General features: G+C 47.4%; 1 protein-coding gene across 3 annotated transcripts in view; it reads left to right on the top strand.

Annotated features, from left to right (window-relative positions):
* The window catches only part of LOC142766976 (japanin-like-RA2), a 152,192-nt gene that overhangs the window by 75,176 nt on the left and 61,387 nt on the right, over positions 1-15,629 (top strand). The window lies entirely within an intron of this gene.

The following is a 15,629-nucleotide window of genomic DNA, read 5'->3' as shown; positions in this document are numbered from 1 at the left end:
CGCTGGCGTGACACGACGAAATCAACGCCGGCGAGCATGCGCACCGCCTCATGTCGTAATGTATTGGCGCCTTGACTGTGGCATATAGTCATGTTCTCACATGACAAACCTTTCATGAATATTATGTTTGCACCAGTCACATAGCTTTGTCATTTTTGGCGTCACGTAATACCAAATTTGTCACATGTGAAGCTAGCGAAACAGCTGCGAGCGCATCATGAATGGGGCTTGTAGTGGTATCATTACATGGCACCCATCTAATGATTATCATGTTTGCACCAGTCACATACCTTCGTCATCCATTCCCGTACCGTGATACTAAATTTCGTATAAGTGAAGCTAGCGAAACGGCTGCCAGGACATCATGAGCGTGGCAGGTACTCATGGTGCTGCATGACACGCGTCTCATGATTATCATCTTTGCACCAGTGAGGAACTTTCGTCATCCGCTCACGTACGATTATACCAAATTTGGTATATGTGACCCTAGCGAAACGGCTGTGCGCGCAACATCAGCGTGGCACGTAGTCATGTTGTTACATGACACGCATGTTATGATTTTTATGCTACGGTCTGTCGCTTGTGTTCGCCATGCAATCATGTCATACAATACCTGTTTTTCAACATGCCTTGTGAACAAAACCACCACAACAGCTGCAGGTCCACGAAATGCAAATTATGACATTGATACCATTCATGTCAAGATTTTCATGTTATGATTAGTTAAATATGTTCTTTATTGTCATGTTATGCCATACCACGTTTGGTATTGATACCAATATCAAAACGGCCAGGACAGAAGTCGTAGGCGGCTATATAGATAGATAGATAGATAGATAGATAGATAGATAGATAGATAGATAGATAGATAGATAGATAGATAGATAGATAGATAGATAGATAGATAGATAGATAGATAGATAGATGGATAGATAGATAGATAGATAGATAGATAGATAGATAGATAGATACGCTCAAAGTTGCCGAAGTTCGCTAAGAAATGCTTCGAATTCAAAATGTTGACATGTATGTCATAAATGTGATGATTTACATTTGGTGGTCCTGCGGTTCTTGCGGTGGCTTCGTTCACATGCCACGTTGCAAAACTGGTACGGTAAGACATGATTGCATGGCGAACACAAGCAACAGACCCTAAGATGAAAATCATGACATGCGTGTCATGTAACAACATAAGTACATGCAACGCTCATGATTCGCTCACGGCTGTTTCGCTAGCTTCACATGTAACAAGCTCGGTATTACTTGACGCTCACGAACGACATAGGCAAAATACACGTCCAAACATAATAATCACGACATGCGTGCCGTGTAACAACATAACTACATGCCATACATATGATGCGCTCGCGGCCGTTTTGCTAGCTTCACATATACCAAATTTGGTGTTACGTGACGCCAATGAATAAACGAAGGTATGTGACTGGCGCAAACATAATATAGATGAGATGCGTGTCATGTGAGAACATCGCTACACGCTACAGTCAAGGCACCTATACATTTCGACATGACGCGGTGCGCGTGCTTGCCAGCGTTCATTTTGTCTCGTCACGCCGGCGTTGCCACGCCAGGCGGCGGTCCTGCCATATACTCACAGGCTCGTGAAGCGCTGCCTTGCTTTGACGCGTGCGCGTTCCAGCGCATCGGCGTCGCTCCGTCACGAAAGAAGGGAGCCGGAGTGTTGTCTGGATAACGCATCGGCTTAGAGAAAGGTTACTCTGTGAGATAAAGTTTCATACAATATTACCTAGAGAGGAATTTGGCGCTGCGATCGTGTACCCTCATGGGAATTATTGGAAGTACAGGTTTTGGATTGGATAATGTTAGCCAGCGAACTGGCTGCGGATTTTTTTCTACAGTTTCAGTTTCGTTCTTTGCGTATTGTGGGTAGTGTGGTGGAGGCGAAAGACTAAAGCTGCGCCTTTGTTGTTCAAAGAAGCTGAAAAGTGCCAGTCCTCTCACTTTACTGTTACGCTGGAGCTTTACACGTCGTGTTTGGCAGCTTAAACAAAGCGTCGTCCACTCATCGCTCAACATAGATGTTGCGTTCCATGCCAGTACAGAATGTTACACCGAGTTCACGTTTGCTCTTAGGGCGTCTTGCCAAAACTCGTTGAAATCGACTGCAAAACGATGGCGACACGAAGTAGACGACACTCTGAGCGACACGAAGTAGACGACACAAAGTACTTTTACTAGCTTCTTTTTGTCTATAGGTGACTCTTATCCACGCACTATTCACAATGCGTCCACGCTTGGTATAGTGAATCACTAGCTTGCGTTCGCGCTTTTTTTTTGTCCTATATTTCGCCATATAGAATAGTATACATTTTTTTTCTTTCAAAGCAATAAATGAATAAACTCGAATTGCCATAGAAAATAACACTGACTGCTGAAACAAAACCGCGCAATCGAACTAGTGGAGTGCTCCACCCAAGTAGCGAACCTTTTAATTTAAATTGAGAACGTGATGTTCCACAAGTTTCAAAACGTACTTAGATAACTTACATTGCGTTTTATGCATATTAATTATAATTATGGCAATATGGCAGGTGTTGTGGAAACGGAAACGTTCACTTTCGGTTTCGAATGCATACGTCAAGGGTTCAAAAAACGGTGATAGCTGTTCAGCGACTCAAAATATAGCTACATAATTTTTTCTCTTAGTATTCTTGGATTGATCGATCACTCTGAAATGTGAAATCCTCACAAAGTTTTCTCTAAAAAATGATTTTTTTAAGGTGGCGAACTAACATAAAAAAGAGAGCGAGAGAAATCTTAGGAGTATGTGACATAACGTTCATATAAATGTGAAAAGGGGTAAAGTAATTGAAAAACCAGGGATAAAATATAAAAAAAGATGTTAAAAATTTGTATTTACCAGGTGGTACCACTATAGCAACTTATCCTTCCGGTTGCCTCAATAATGTATGTAAACCGGATAGAACAGCTTTGTGGTTCGTGTACACCTGTCTGGCTCCATACGATAAGAAGTAGGTGAGGCTGCATATGATTCATGACGACGAAGTATTATGGCAACAATAAACTGCACACTTTTTTTCAGTCAGCATGCAGTTTTGTGTGATGACTGGTTTTTATTTTACGCTTCTACCACGCTATATTACATAGGCTAATGTGAGTCCTTGCTAACATGACACTACTAACACTGTGAAAATTCTTCATTCGTCTACGTCAGAACCAACAGTAACAAACACTACACTGTGATCTATTGCTCGAAAAATGGCCGACATGAACGTATCAAACACTATTCTGCTGCGCTTTCAATGAAACCATCGGAAAGATCACAAATGGACATTCGGAGTATCCGTCCCTGTGCTCAATCTGTGAAAGGAAAGAACGTAATGTCAATAATCCTCGTACAGGTGCTATAGGATTCGGGAAGCCGCAAGCAATAACATTGGCAATTTTAAAGCTACTCAACAGCGGTGGCGTGGCATCGTGCAGTATTTTGTGGTTCCTGTTTGCACGTAGCTGTTCGTTAACTTTTACGTGCGATTTCTTCTGGGCACGGTGTGATCAAGTACGTCGTCCGGACGTTGCGTGTTAGCTGTGCCTTTTGTCAGAAAGTGGTTGTACTCCCTCGAAAATCGTTAGGTGGAGTCTCTGCTATGAAATGGTGGTGTATTATGTGCCATGTCAGCAGTCAGCGATCTTGCCGTCAAGAATGTTGGGCGTAAATATTTGGTTTTAGAAACGATAGTCATTTTTTGGAAAATTGTACGAAAACATTTATGCCTGTCTGTCGGTCTACATGTCCGTCAACCGACTCGACTTCTCCGTCAACCGAGACGACTAAAGTTGAACCGCCCCCTACACGCCCTCCTATCTTGATCTCATTTCTGCGCTCATACTTGTGCGATTGTGAATTAAAAAGCAAATATTGCGAGTTTCGGGGGCACAATATAAACACGCCAATATTTTGTTGTTTCTGTTTCTTTATAGTAGAAAAGGCATATATACGTATTTTTAAGAACGATAGCAAATATTATGGAGCGATAAAAATGCAATGCTACGCACGAAAAGGCGGGTGTTTGCTACCCTTTGCTAGGACAATACGGTGATGCCACTTAAACTAATTATGGGCTCTGATATTTGCGATGTCCATAGCCTATAAATGGCGCTCCGTGTAATTCAAGATGGCTGCGGAAGGATGATGAACCCGTAAACTCGTATAAGAAAAGATAGGACTCATCGATGTACTCCCCGTGCCGCTTTCACCGGATGAACTCTTGATTGTCAAATGAATCTATATCGAACCAAAGTGCTTTCCCAACCAATAGGAACTGCTGGATGCTCACTACCTCATTTGTCGCCACAGTGCGAAGGGTGGTGGTGTCAGCTGATCGACCTTGTATGAAGGACGCTTTGCGTAATCCTGTGCGTGTACAGAAAAATGCGCAAACCAGAATTCACGTATGAACTGAACGGCACTCCGAAATTTTTTCTGCCGAGCATGTCTGGCAGATTTGCCGCAGTCGTAGGCCACTAGCGAATACCGCGCTGTTGCGGCTGTACAGCAACGAATGTTTAACGTAGCGATGGTTTGCAAATATGCTACGTCGTCGTTACTTGCACTGTAAGCATCATGTAGCTTCTTATTTAGTAGAATAAAGCATTTAACTTCACATTAGGTAGCACTTGTGACACAACCATGATCAGATTCTAACAGTGCGCAATTTCCTGTACTTGGATGTTGCAGGTTTCATCAGAGCGATCGGAACAAGAAAAAGCGTACGCTTTTCGCAACAACAAAATTTCGAAAATTTGTTCAACAACAACGTCGTTCGGACAGAAGCAATGATGTTCAGGAGAATTTAGCGTGGACTGTAGCTATAACTGCATATCTCCTTCCTCTAACCATTTCATTTTGCTCGTCGAGCTCGAGCGTGTTGGTGGTATGCGGCGCTTTGTAATATACACTGTAATTGGGATACATCCAATGCACAAGAAAACGTATGCTTTTATTTTGAGCTTGTTGAAGGATATTATACAATAAATACAATCAAATTGACTTTCGAGTGTGAAAAAACATTAACGTACAAAAGGACTTGAAGTGCAACTCTCTACTCGTGAGCTAGCAGCTGATCCTTCATCGTCACTGTCACTCTTAGTGCGCTGACAACCAAATGAGAAACCAGTGAGAAATGCTCGACGTCACGACGCTTTCTTTGAACATCACTGCGGAAAGTAATCTGGCGAATTATTCCCACCAAACGACTTCGATAACACCAACAACGCGACATTGACTACATACAACACCTCCACGGTGCCACTTACCACGTTTATCTGGGGGTGCGGAGATCATTTCGCTCCTATACCTGGCAAAACACGAATCACTTGCAGTGTGCTGCCATCTATCAACAAACGTAAAAAACATGCAGCGCAGCGTAGGCCAAGGTTTGGAAGCGCAAATAGCGAAGATGTGCTAGTTTCCGCGTAAAATGAATGTTATGAAGTTCATGCACTACAAAAGCACTGACGAGTGCTATGCGCACGTGAAACAAGGCGAGTTTTATCAGAAATGGTCAGAAATTAACATTTACCTATCCAAAGTGGCTGCAGAAAATCTCAGGAAGCTGATATGTGTACTCCCAGGTTATATTCGAAAGCGCGAATTAACACGTATTTTCACAAAAACTTCGCACCTCGCAAGAACAAATCAGATTTATCGTGTCACGGACAGTCCGGTATATTTGCTGATGCGCGTAACATACAAAGTAGTTTGATTTCGTTTCTTGCTCACGCGTTAACATTGCGGCTAGCACCGCCAAACAAGGTAGCATTTGGAGCGTCTGCCTATTGATCATCCTTGAGAGGACGGTCCTGAACCCCGCTAGGCGGCGGGACAGTCTATGAACATTGCGAATTGCGTGCGCAGACCGCACCTTCGATATATCGGAGGAAATCATTTCATTTTCCAAGATTACTGAAAGATGGTGCTCTTGTCTCATGCAGCTTAGAGTTACTGTATATGCCACCTTAAGGTAGCAGAGTTGCGCCAATATGCCATCTTGGGTTCAGATGTCTTGCGGGAAAACCACTCACCACCCGTGTAGGAGCAGCGCTCGTGCTTCAGAGTACTAGCGCTGTTTATATTGCCACGTTCCATTTCCCAAGTTTTTGTTATGGTCCCAAAACACCACACGATTCTCAGCGCAAACCGCGCCTGCAGTTTTCGAGAAGGTTCCGGACTGTAGTAGATCATTTCGATAAGATCACGCCCACTGTGCGAACGGTACAGATTGTTCTGGAACCTACGCCACCGCCAGCGATAACGCTAGAACATTCGACGGCAAGGGTATAAATGCCTACGCGCTTCGCCGCTTGTCAGTTGTTCATCGAAGGCCGACGCTCCGTTCGCCGCTATCAGTCCGAGACTGCTATCTGTGCAAGACTGCTGCTGTAATTAGACTTTCCGTTTACCGGGCACAGGTTCGCGCAAATAAACAGTTAAATCCCAACACGAAGTTTCCTGTCTTCGGCCACGTCACGACCCCGTGACATCTGGTGGAGGTGCTGCTTCGTTCATGTACCGGACGCCCCCGTCAAGCCGTGAACCCAGCCCACGTAACGGAGAAGACACCGACGCCAACCAAGAGCAGCGAACAAGCCGCCGACAGCAAGGTCTCCCACCGGAGTACGGCCTTCTACAAGACAAGGCGCGGAAGACCAAGGCCATGACCTCGACTGCAGCGACAATGACAACCGGAGCGTCCCAGCCCGCGATCGTCATTCATCAACCCAGGGAACCACCAACGTTCCATGGGTCATCGTTTGAAGACCCGGAAACCTGACTAGAAACATACGACCGTGTGGCCGCCCTCAACCACTGGGCCAACGAAGAAAATCTCCGTCGTGTGTACTTCTACCTGGAAGACACCGCGAGGACCTGGCTAGAGAATCGGGAGTCCACGCTCCGAACGTGGGATGTCTTCTGCGGCGCATTTCTGCAAACGTTCGCGAGCGTCGCTCGCAAAGAGAGGGCCGCTGCTCTACTAGAGACCCGGGTTCAGCTACCAAATGAAAAGGTTGGAATTTTCACAGAGGAGGAGACCCGCCTATTCCGTCACGCTGACCCAGACATGCCTGAGGGGAAGAAAGTTCGTTTCCACATGCGAGGGGTCAAACAGGAGCTCTTCGCGGGACTAATGAGGAATCCACCGAACACCGTCCAAGAATTTGTATTCGAGGCGACCACCATCAAAAAAAACCGTGGACATGCGCACCAGACAGTATAATCGTCGCCTGACTCCAGAATGCGCTGCTGCTCAAGCCAGTGATTCCGTAGACCTGCGTGAAACGATCCGAGCGATCGTGCGGGAAGAGCTGCGCAAACTGTTGCCTTCGGCGCAGCCTCAAGTGGATTTGATCGCCGACATTGTGCGAGAAGAAGTCCGGCAATCGCTTCGAATTCCCCAAACACCGCTGCCCGAGCCAGAAACTATGAGCTACGCCGCTGCAGTGCGCCACAACGCTCCTTCCCGTCCACGTCAAAACGCCGCCCCGTCGCACTTCCGTCGCCAGACGCCACGGCCGCCACCACCCCCACCGACGTCCTACCGTTCCCCAGCGAGCCAGCGCAGTGCGCCGAGGAAAACGGACGTTTGGCGTGCACCTGACAACCGCCCGCTCTGCTACCACTGCGGCGAGGCCGGGCACACATACCGCCGTTGCCAGTACATACAGATGGGACTGCGTGGCTTCGCCGTCAATGCACCGCGTCCGCAGCCAGGAGATCGGCCACGTGACATCGCCGACTACCTGGCAGGAACTCAATGGACACCACGAAGTCCTTCCCGTTCGCCGTCTCCCAGCCGCCGCATGTCACCGCACCCCCGGCAGTACTCTGGCCCAACGCGGGGCCGGTCTCCTAGCCCGTATCCGGGAAACTAAGGGCAGCAACCGCTCTCGTCGATACTGGAGCCGACTATTCTGTCATCAGTGGGTCGTTCGCCGCGAAGTTAAAGAAAGTTGGGACAGCTTGGAAAGGCCCTGAAATCCGCACAGCCGGAGGCCATCTCGTAACGCCTGCAGGAATCTGCACAGCGAGAGTCACCATTAACGGCCGTATTTATCCTACAGACTTCGTAGTCCTACAGCGTTGCTCAAGAGATGTCATCCTTGGCATGGACTTCTTATGCCTCCATGGTGCTGTCATCAACCTAAAAACAAAGTCGTTAACGTTATCCACAGGAGAAGCACTACCGCCACGCACGCTGTCAGGAAACCATGCCTTGAATGTGCTGGAAGAACCAGTCACCATTCCGCCTCGCTCAAGCGTCATTATTTCAGTCGGCGCTCCTAAATCATATGACTTGGAAGGCGTCGTTGAAGGCAGTCAGCATCTGTTGGTCACCCGAAATATTTGCGTCGCAAGAGGAATTGCAGAGCTGCGGGGAGGCAAAGCAACGGTTATGCTCACGAGTTTCAGCAATGAGTACAAACATGTGAACAAAGGAACAACGGTCGCATACATCGAAGAAATTGTCGAAGCCACCAGTGCTTTCGCCCTCGCCTATTCAGCGGAAACTGCTCAGAGGAACCAAGCCCCTCCCATAGCTTTCGACGTCAATCCCAGACTTCCGAACGATAAGCAAGAACAGCTCAAGGCCCTGCTCCTGCAATACGAACATTTTTTTTCGTCGTCATCGAAAATTCGGCAGACCCCAATCACGAAACATCGCATCATAACCGAAGAAAATGCCAGACCACTCCGTCAGAGTCCGTACAGGGTTTCGACGCGAGAACGTGAGGCCATAAAGAGACAAGTTGATGAAATGCTGCGGGATGACATTATCCAGCCGTCCAAGAGTCCATGGGCATCCCCCGTGGTGTTAGTGAAGAAAAAGGATGGGACCCTACGCTTCTGCGTCGATTATTGCCGCCTGAACAAAATCACAAGAAAGGACGTGTATCCTCTCCCACGAATAGACGACGCACTTGATCGGCTCCATAACGCCAAGTACTTTTCGTGAATGGACCTCAAGACTGGCTATTGGCAAATCGAAGTCGACGAAAGAGACCGAGAGAAGACGGCGTTTATAACACCGGACGGCCTCTTCGAATTTAAGGTGATGCCCTTCGGCCTATGCTCAGCGCCTGCAACTTTTCAACGAGTTATGGATACAGTACTAGCAGGATTGAAGTGGCAGACTTGCCTTGTGTACTTGGACGACGTCGTCATGTTTTCCTCAAGTTTCGACGAGCATCTTCGACGCCATGAAGCTGTACTTCAAGCCATCAAGACGTCCGGACTCACACTAAAGCCAGAAAAGTGCAGACTTGCGTATGAGGAGCTCTTGTTTCTGGGGCACGTTATCAGCAAGTCTGGAGTTCGTCCCGATCCACGGAAAACAGCCGCCATCGCCGACTTCCCGCCGCCCACTGACAAGAAGGCCGTACGCCAATTTCTGGGCCTGTGCGCCTATTATAGGCGGTTCGTGAAAAACTTCGCCCGCATCGCCGATCCTCTCACTAACCTTACGAAGGCCGACGTGGAGTTCAAGTGGGAAACGCCCCAGGAACACGCTTTCCAGGAGCTTAAACATCGCCTCCAGACGCCTCCGTTACTTGCCCATTTCGACGAATTCGCCGAGACAGAAATACATACTTGCGCAAGCAGCGTAGGTCTTGGTGCCGTTCTTGTGCAGAGGGCTGACGGACTTGAAAGGGTTATTAGTTACGTCAGCCGATTGCTATCCAAAGCAGAAGCAAATTATTCCACAACAGAAAAGGAGTGCCTCGCCATCATCTGGGCTACGTCGAAATTTCGCCCCTACCTCTACGGCAGGCCCTTCAAAGTTGTCAGCGACCACCACGCCTTGTGTTGGCTAGCCACCTTGAAGGACCCTTCAGGTCGCCTCGCACGATGGAGCCTGAGACTTCAAGAATATGACAAAACTGTCATTTACAAGTCCGGCAAAAAACACTCCGACGCTGACTGTCTCTCTCGTGCGCCTGTCGACCAACCGCTACCCGACGACCCAGATGACGACTACTTCTTGGGAACGATAACTACCGACGACTTCGCTGAACGACAGCGGGCCGACCCGGAACTTAAGGCCCTAATAGAATACCTCGAAGGCAGGACCGCCGAAGTCCCAAAGGTATTCAAGCGCGCACTTGCGTCGTTCTTTCTACGAAACGGTCTTCTACAAAAGAAAAACTTTTCACCGCTTTGAGCTAAGTACCTCCTTGTGGTACCTTCAGCTCTGCGAGCAGAACTCCTGCAGGCCGTGCACGACGATCCGACAGCAGGGCACCTCGGTGTTTCTCGCACGCTCGCGAGGATACAAAAAAGGTACTACTGGCCACGTCTTACCACCGACGTCACTCGTTATGTGAGGACATGCCGGGACTGTCAGCGACGCAAGACACCACCGACAAGACCAGCGGGACTTCTGCAGCCAATTGATCCACCTTGCCGACCTTTCCAGTAGATTGGTATGGACCTACTGGGGCCGTTCCCGACGTCGGCTTTCGGAAACAAGTGGATCGTGGTAGCTACCGACTACCTCACCCGCTACGCCGAGACAAAAGCCCTGCCAAAAGGCAGTGCATCAGAGGTAGCTAAGTTCTTCGTCGAAAATATCGTCCTACGTCACGGCGCCCCGGAGGTCCTTATCACCGACAGAGGAACGGCATTCACTGTCGACTTAACTCAAGCGATCTTGGCATACAGCCAAACAAACCACCGCCGGACGACAGCGTACCACCCACAGACCAACGGCCTCACCGAGCGGCTTAACAAGACAATCGCCGACATGCTGTCAATGTACGTCGATGTCGAACACAAGACGTGGGACGCCATTCTTCCGTATGTGACCTTCGCATACAACACGGCGGTGCAGGAGATGACGCAGTTATCTCCATACAAATTGGTCTACGGAAGGAGCCCGGCAACGACGCTCGATGCCATGTTACCCAACGTCACTGACGAAGAAAACCTCGATGTGAGCGAGTACGTTCAACGCGCCGAAGAAGCCCGACAACTTGCGCGTCTCCGTATCAAGAATCAACAGACGACCGACAGCCACCGTTACAACCTTCGACGACGCTTCGTGGAATACCAGCCCGGTGAACGTGTTTGGGTGTGGACGCCGATACGCCGACGTGGACTAAGTGAAAAGCTTCTGCGACGGTACTTCGGACCGTACAAGGTGGTTCGACGTCTCGGCCCACTTGATTACGAGGTTGTCCCCGACGGCATCACGAACTCTCAACAACGCCGATCGCGACCTGAAGTCGTCCATGTCGCGCGCCTCAAGCCGTTTCATGCGCGTTAACAAACTGAAACAGTGTTTTTTGTATTATTGTTGTATTGTAATTTATTCATTGTACTTTCTTGCATTATTATTGTGCCTTCATTTTTGGTTAAAGCATCGGGACGATGCCTTCTTTCAAAAGGGGGCAATGCCACGTTCCATTTCCCAAGTTTTTGTTATCGTCCCAAAACACCACACGATTCTCAGCGCAAACCGCGCCTGCAGTTTTCGAGAAGGTTCCGGACTGTAGTAGATCATTTCGATAAGATCACGCCCACTGTGCGAACGGTACAGATTGTTCTGGAACCTACGCCACCGCCAGCGATAACGCTAGAACATTCGACGGCAAGGGTATAAATGCTGACGCGCTTCGCCGCTTGTCAGTTGTTGATCGAAGGCCGACGCTCCGTTCGCCGCTATCAGTCCGAGACTGCTATCTGTGCAAAACTGCTGCTGTAATTAGACTTTCCGTTTACCGGGCACAGGTTCGCCCAAATAAACAGTTAAATCCCAACACGAAGTTTCCTGTCTTCGGCCACGTCACGACCCCGTGACAATATATTTTTTCTCTTTTTTATATTTAATGAACGTGTGAGGAAAACTCGGTTGCTCCGGCTGCGTCAAGAAGCCTTACCTTTACGCTTACGTTATTGGTATGTACTAATGAAACAAAGTGCGTCGGCTCGTTAAATCAATAGGATATGTATTTTTATTTGGTTGCACATTAGCCTCGTCTTCTGTTTCGCTTTTTTTCATTTACAAATATGACATTAATTTCGCACTTTTGATCGCGATAGATCCAGTTAGCACAGCAAATTTTTCGTCGCATTGAGCTCATTCGTTAATTGTGTGAGCAAGCAAGCTATAGTTCTATAGTCTTCGACTGAATCGAACTGCATAGTGATCGAGAGTCACCATGCGACGTCCATGTGACGTGCGTCTCTCGTATTGCGCTCGTACTACCATCACGAATCACGACAGTCGATCTGAATCTTTGTTCGACAGTCCTGTCGCATCCAACATTCTTTTCGCTTAAGGTTTGAAAGCTGCAATAACTTGGCGCACTATCTTCAACACTTTGCCGATTCAAATGGCTCTAGTTTATTTCTCTCTATATTTTTAGCGTTTACCCATCACACCACTTTAGACGTATGCAGCCGACACAAACTGATCAACTCTGTATGCATAAATTATTCACGGAATGTGTGGGTAATACAATTAGGGCAAGTTTTGCAGTGCCATGGATAGATAAAAAAGCCAAGCGTTTATTTCTTTTCCGCTGAACACTAATCTTTATATAGCAACACCCACTGCACTCTCGTCTATTCACATAGACTGAACGTAATAGAATTCAACACAGAATGACCTTGCTAGCACATTTCTTGCAACCAACAGGTAATATGGGTAGAGTACCCAAGAAGGGCGGCGAGAATTATAAGAGCCAATGTCAATCCCTTTTGATCTGAACATAATCCGCGAATCATAGGCGTCGTCTCCATAGTGTTGGCTTCTCCGCAGTACAAATGAACCACCAATGACTACATGATGGCCCTCGGCGAACAGGGTTGCTGAACTTCTGCAGGCGGAGCGAGCAGCACTCGGAAAACCGCGACACAACTCTTTTACCTAAAGGTTGCATATACAGTAACTCTCACGTAAAGTGTACAGAATTCCATTCACCTATTTTCTCGCGCAGAACAGTAAATGAGCGTTTTCTCCATCCTGTACAGGCAAAATACTATCGTCTTTCGACAGCATTTGTAGTGAGACATACAGATAGGAGGCCAATGTTCTTGATTCCTTTCTTTTTGGGGGGCATTTCTTTCTTGTGCTAGGCGTTATATTTGTATTTACTTGGCCGTTTAGTGATGAATAAAATGGTGAAGCGCACGGTGGCCGGTGGGAATAGATAGCTGCTGCTACGACTAACTCTGCTTTTTTTACTCTTTCTTCGTGTTAGAATTTCGCGAAGCAGTGATTTAGCGCGCGGAAAGTGCCTCGTGCGCGGTTTGCCCTGCTTAGGGTTATGCACTATAGTTATGCCTCGCGTTCATCCCCACGTGCATTTCTGCGTATGTGTGTGCAGTGCGCCGAACGTCCTCAAGTCGACATCGACTAAGCATCCGTCAAACGCTTTTCTATGTTTTATGCGAATCTTGTTCGCATAAAAGCTGACAAGAAGAGTGTTTGGCATGAATACATTCTTAAGGTGAAGTAGGAAGCACAAATCTTCAACCCACCTCTTAAAATATAACGGTTGACGTAAATTAGAAAATGAAAACGAAGGGAGCAAAACAAGGTGAAATTTATTTTGAGAAGGATGAATGTCAAGGTTAAGGGGACCACACACCCCGCCAAACCACAAAGGTAAAGCTCTTCTTCTTGTGTTTCACAATGTTGTTCTTGCTGCTAACACATGTTCGGCCAAGTTTTATTCTGTGGTGATGAATTGGGGCAGTTGGTATTTTAGAGCTGTACTTGCAGTTTTCTTCTCATTTAAACTTTTCTTTTTCTTGCTCATGATTTAAACTTTTCTTCCGAAATGGGTGATCTGTAAAAATAAAAAGAAATCCTTAGATTTCTGCCCTTGGGAAATCCAAACATGTTGGTCGTATGCAGACGACTGCCGCTTGTCGCTCTGCCGTCCAATACACTCGCCGCGGTGTTCCAGTGGTTATGATGTTGAGCTGCTGACGCGCAGATCATGGGATCAAATCCCGTTCATGGCGGCTGCATTTTCGATGGAGGTGAAAATGCAGTTGATTGCTGTACTCGATCACCGGCGTTTTTGCTGTTCGAAATCATCAACGCAAAAGACATTGTCTCGGCCTTTTTTGCCAGCAGGATTGCCCACTTCTTCACACCTCGCTGCATCACAAGCGATTAAAGATGGTCAGTAGAGTCCCAACTCTTCAGGCTTCTTTCGCTGATTTATTTGTGGGGTTTAACGTCTCAAAACTACCATACGATTATGAGAGACGTTGTAGTGGAGGGCTCCGAAAATTTTCACCACCTGGAGTTCTTTAACGTGCACCCACATCTGAGCACACGGGCCTACAGGATTTCCGCCTCCATAGGAAATGCAGCTGCCGCAGCCGGGACTCGTTCCCGCGACCCGCGGGTAAGCTAGCAGCTGAGTACCTTAGCCACTAGACCTCCACGGCGGGGTTTTAGGCGCCTTTCGCTTCTAACCGGGTTCGAACGTCCACGAAGTACCGGTTCATTAATTAACAGGGCAAGCTCAAAATGTCATAGGTGCGGCGCAGCAGAGGTACGGCGCGGCAAATTGCTGCAGAAAGCCCACGTGAAAGCCAGTGCTTTGGACACTCCCTTATATAAGGTTAGTTGTCCCAGAGCGCTGTTTCCTGGTTGAGTAGGCGTGGTGTCTTCCATGGTTCCTCAGCGTTCGTCAAGCTCTAAAAGAGCCCAGCGAATGCACCATCGCGTGAACATTGAAACGAAGGTTTGGAATGCAAATTTCAAAATGTTGGCATGATCCGGAAATGTGCTATTCTTGATATCAATTTTAAGTTTTATGCACAAACTTGTTTTTAGCACGGCAACGCGAATTACTGCAATTAAGCACGAACATGGATTGTCCTGCTTTGGAAATATTTTTTTTTTGTCTTCGTTGGAAGAATTCGTATGCTTCAGTTCAGTCCTCCTGCGAAACCGTCGGCACGTGGTATATTGATTAAGGCACTAGCTTTAGTATCTGTAGTCCTCGATTTCAAACTTTCTACCTGCAGAGCAATAATTGCACTGACTAAATCGATGCTTGCATTCACTAACCTGTGTAGGGGCCCCGCAGTATTGGTCAAGTGACTAAAATACTCCGCTGCTGATCCGCATGTCGCGGGATCGAATCCGGCCTGCGGCGGCTGCATATTAAATGCAGGCGAAAATGTTTTTTCGATGCAGGCGAAAAGCTGGATGCACGTTAATATAACTCAGGTCGTTGAAATTTCCGCAGCCCTCCATTACGGTGCCTCTCATAATTACATGGTGGTTTTGAAACGTTAAACTCCACATATCAATCAAATCAACTTGTGTAGCCACTGAAAACGGGGTAGAAAAAATCTATTCAACCGCAATAGTCGTTCACACCTCTATCTGACGCGCGGCAAAGAAATGTACACTAAGTAAATAGTTTCCAGGCATTTCGTTTCAATCCAGATGGCCCAGGCCCGAAAGTGAGTGCCTTGAACACTAAGCCACATGCTACATACATGCTATCATAAATATCGAAATTTCTGCAAAGGAGGTGGAGGTGCACTGAGAATTGCTAATAACTAGAGCTAACCGACAAAGGGTTCTTTTTGAATG

This window comes from Rhipicephalus microplus, chromosome 7 (genome assembly GCF_043290135.1).
Source record: "Rhipicephalus microplus isolate Deutch F79 chromosome 7, USDA_Rmic, whole genome shotgun sequence".
Classification (NCBI taxonomy): domain Eukaryota; kingdom Metazoa; phylum Arthropoda; class Arachnida; order Ixodida; family Ixodidae; genus Rhipicephalus; species Rhipicephalus microplus.
Note: the sequence above shows the minus strand (reverse complement) of the source record. Positions and strands in the feature narration are given on the sequence as shown.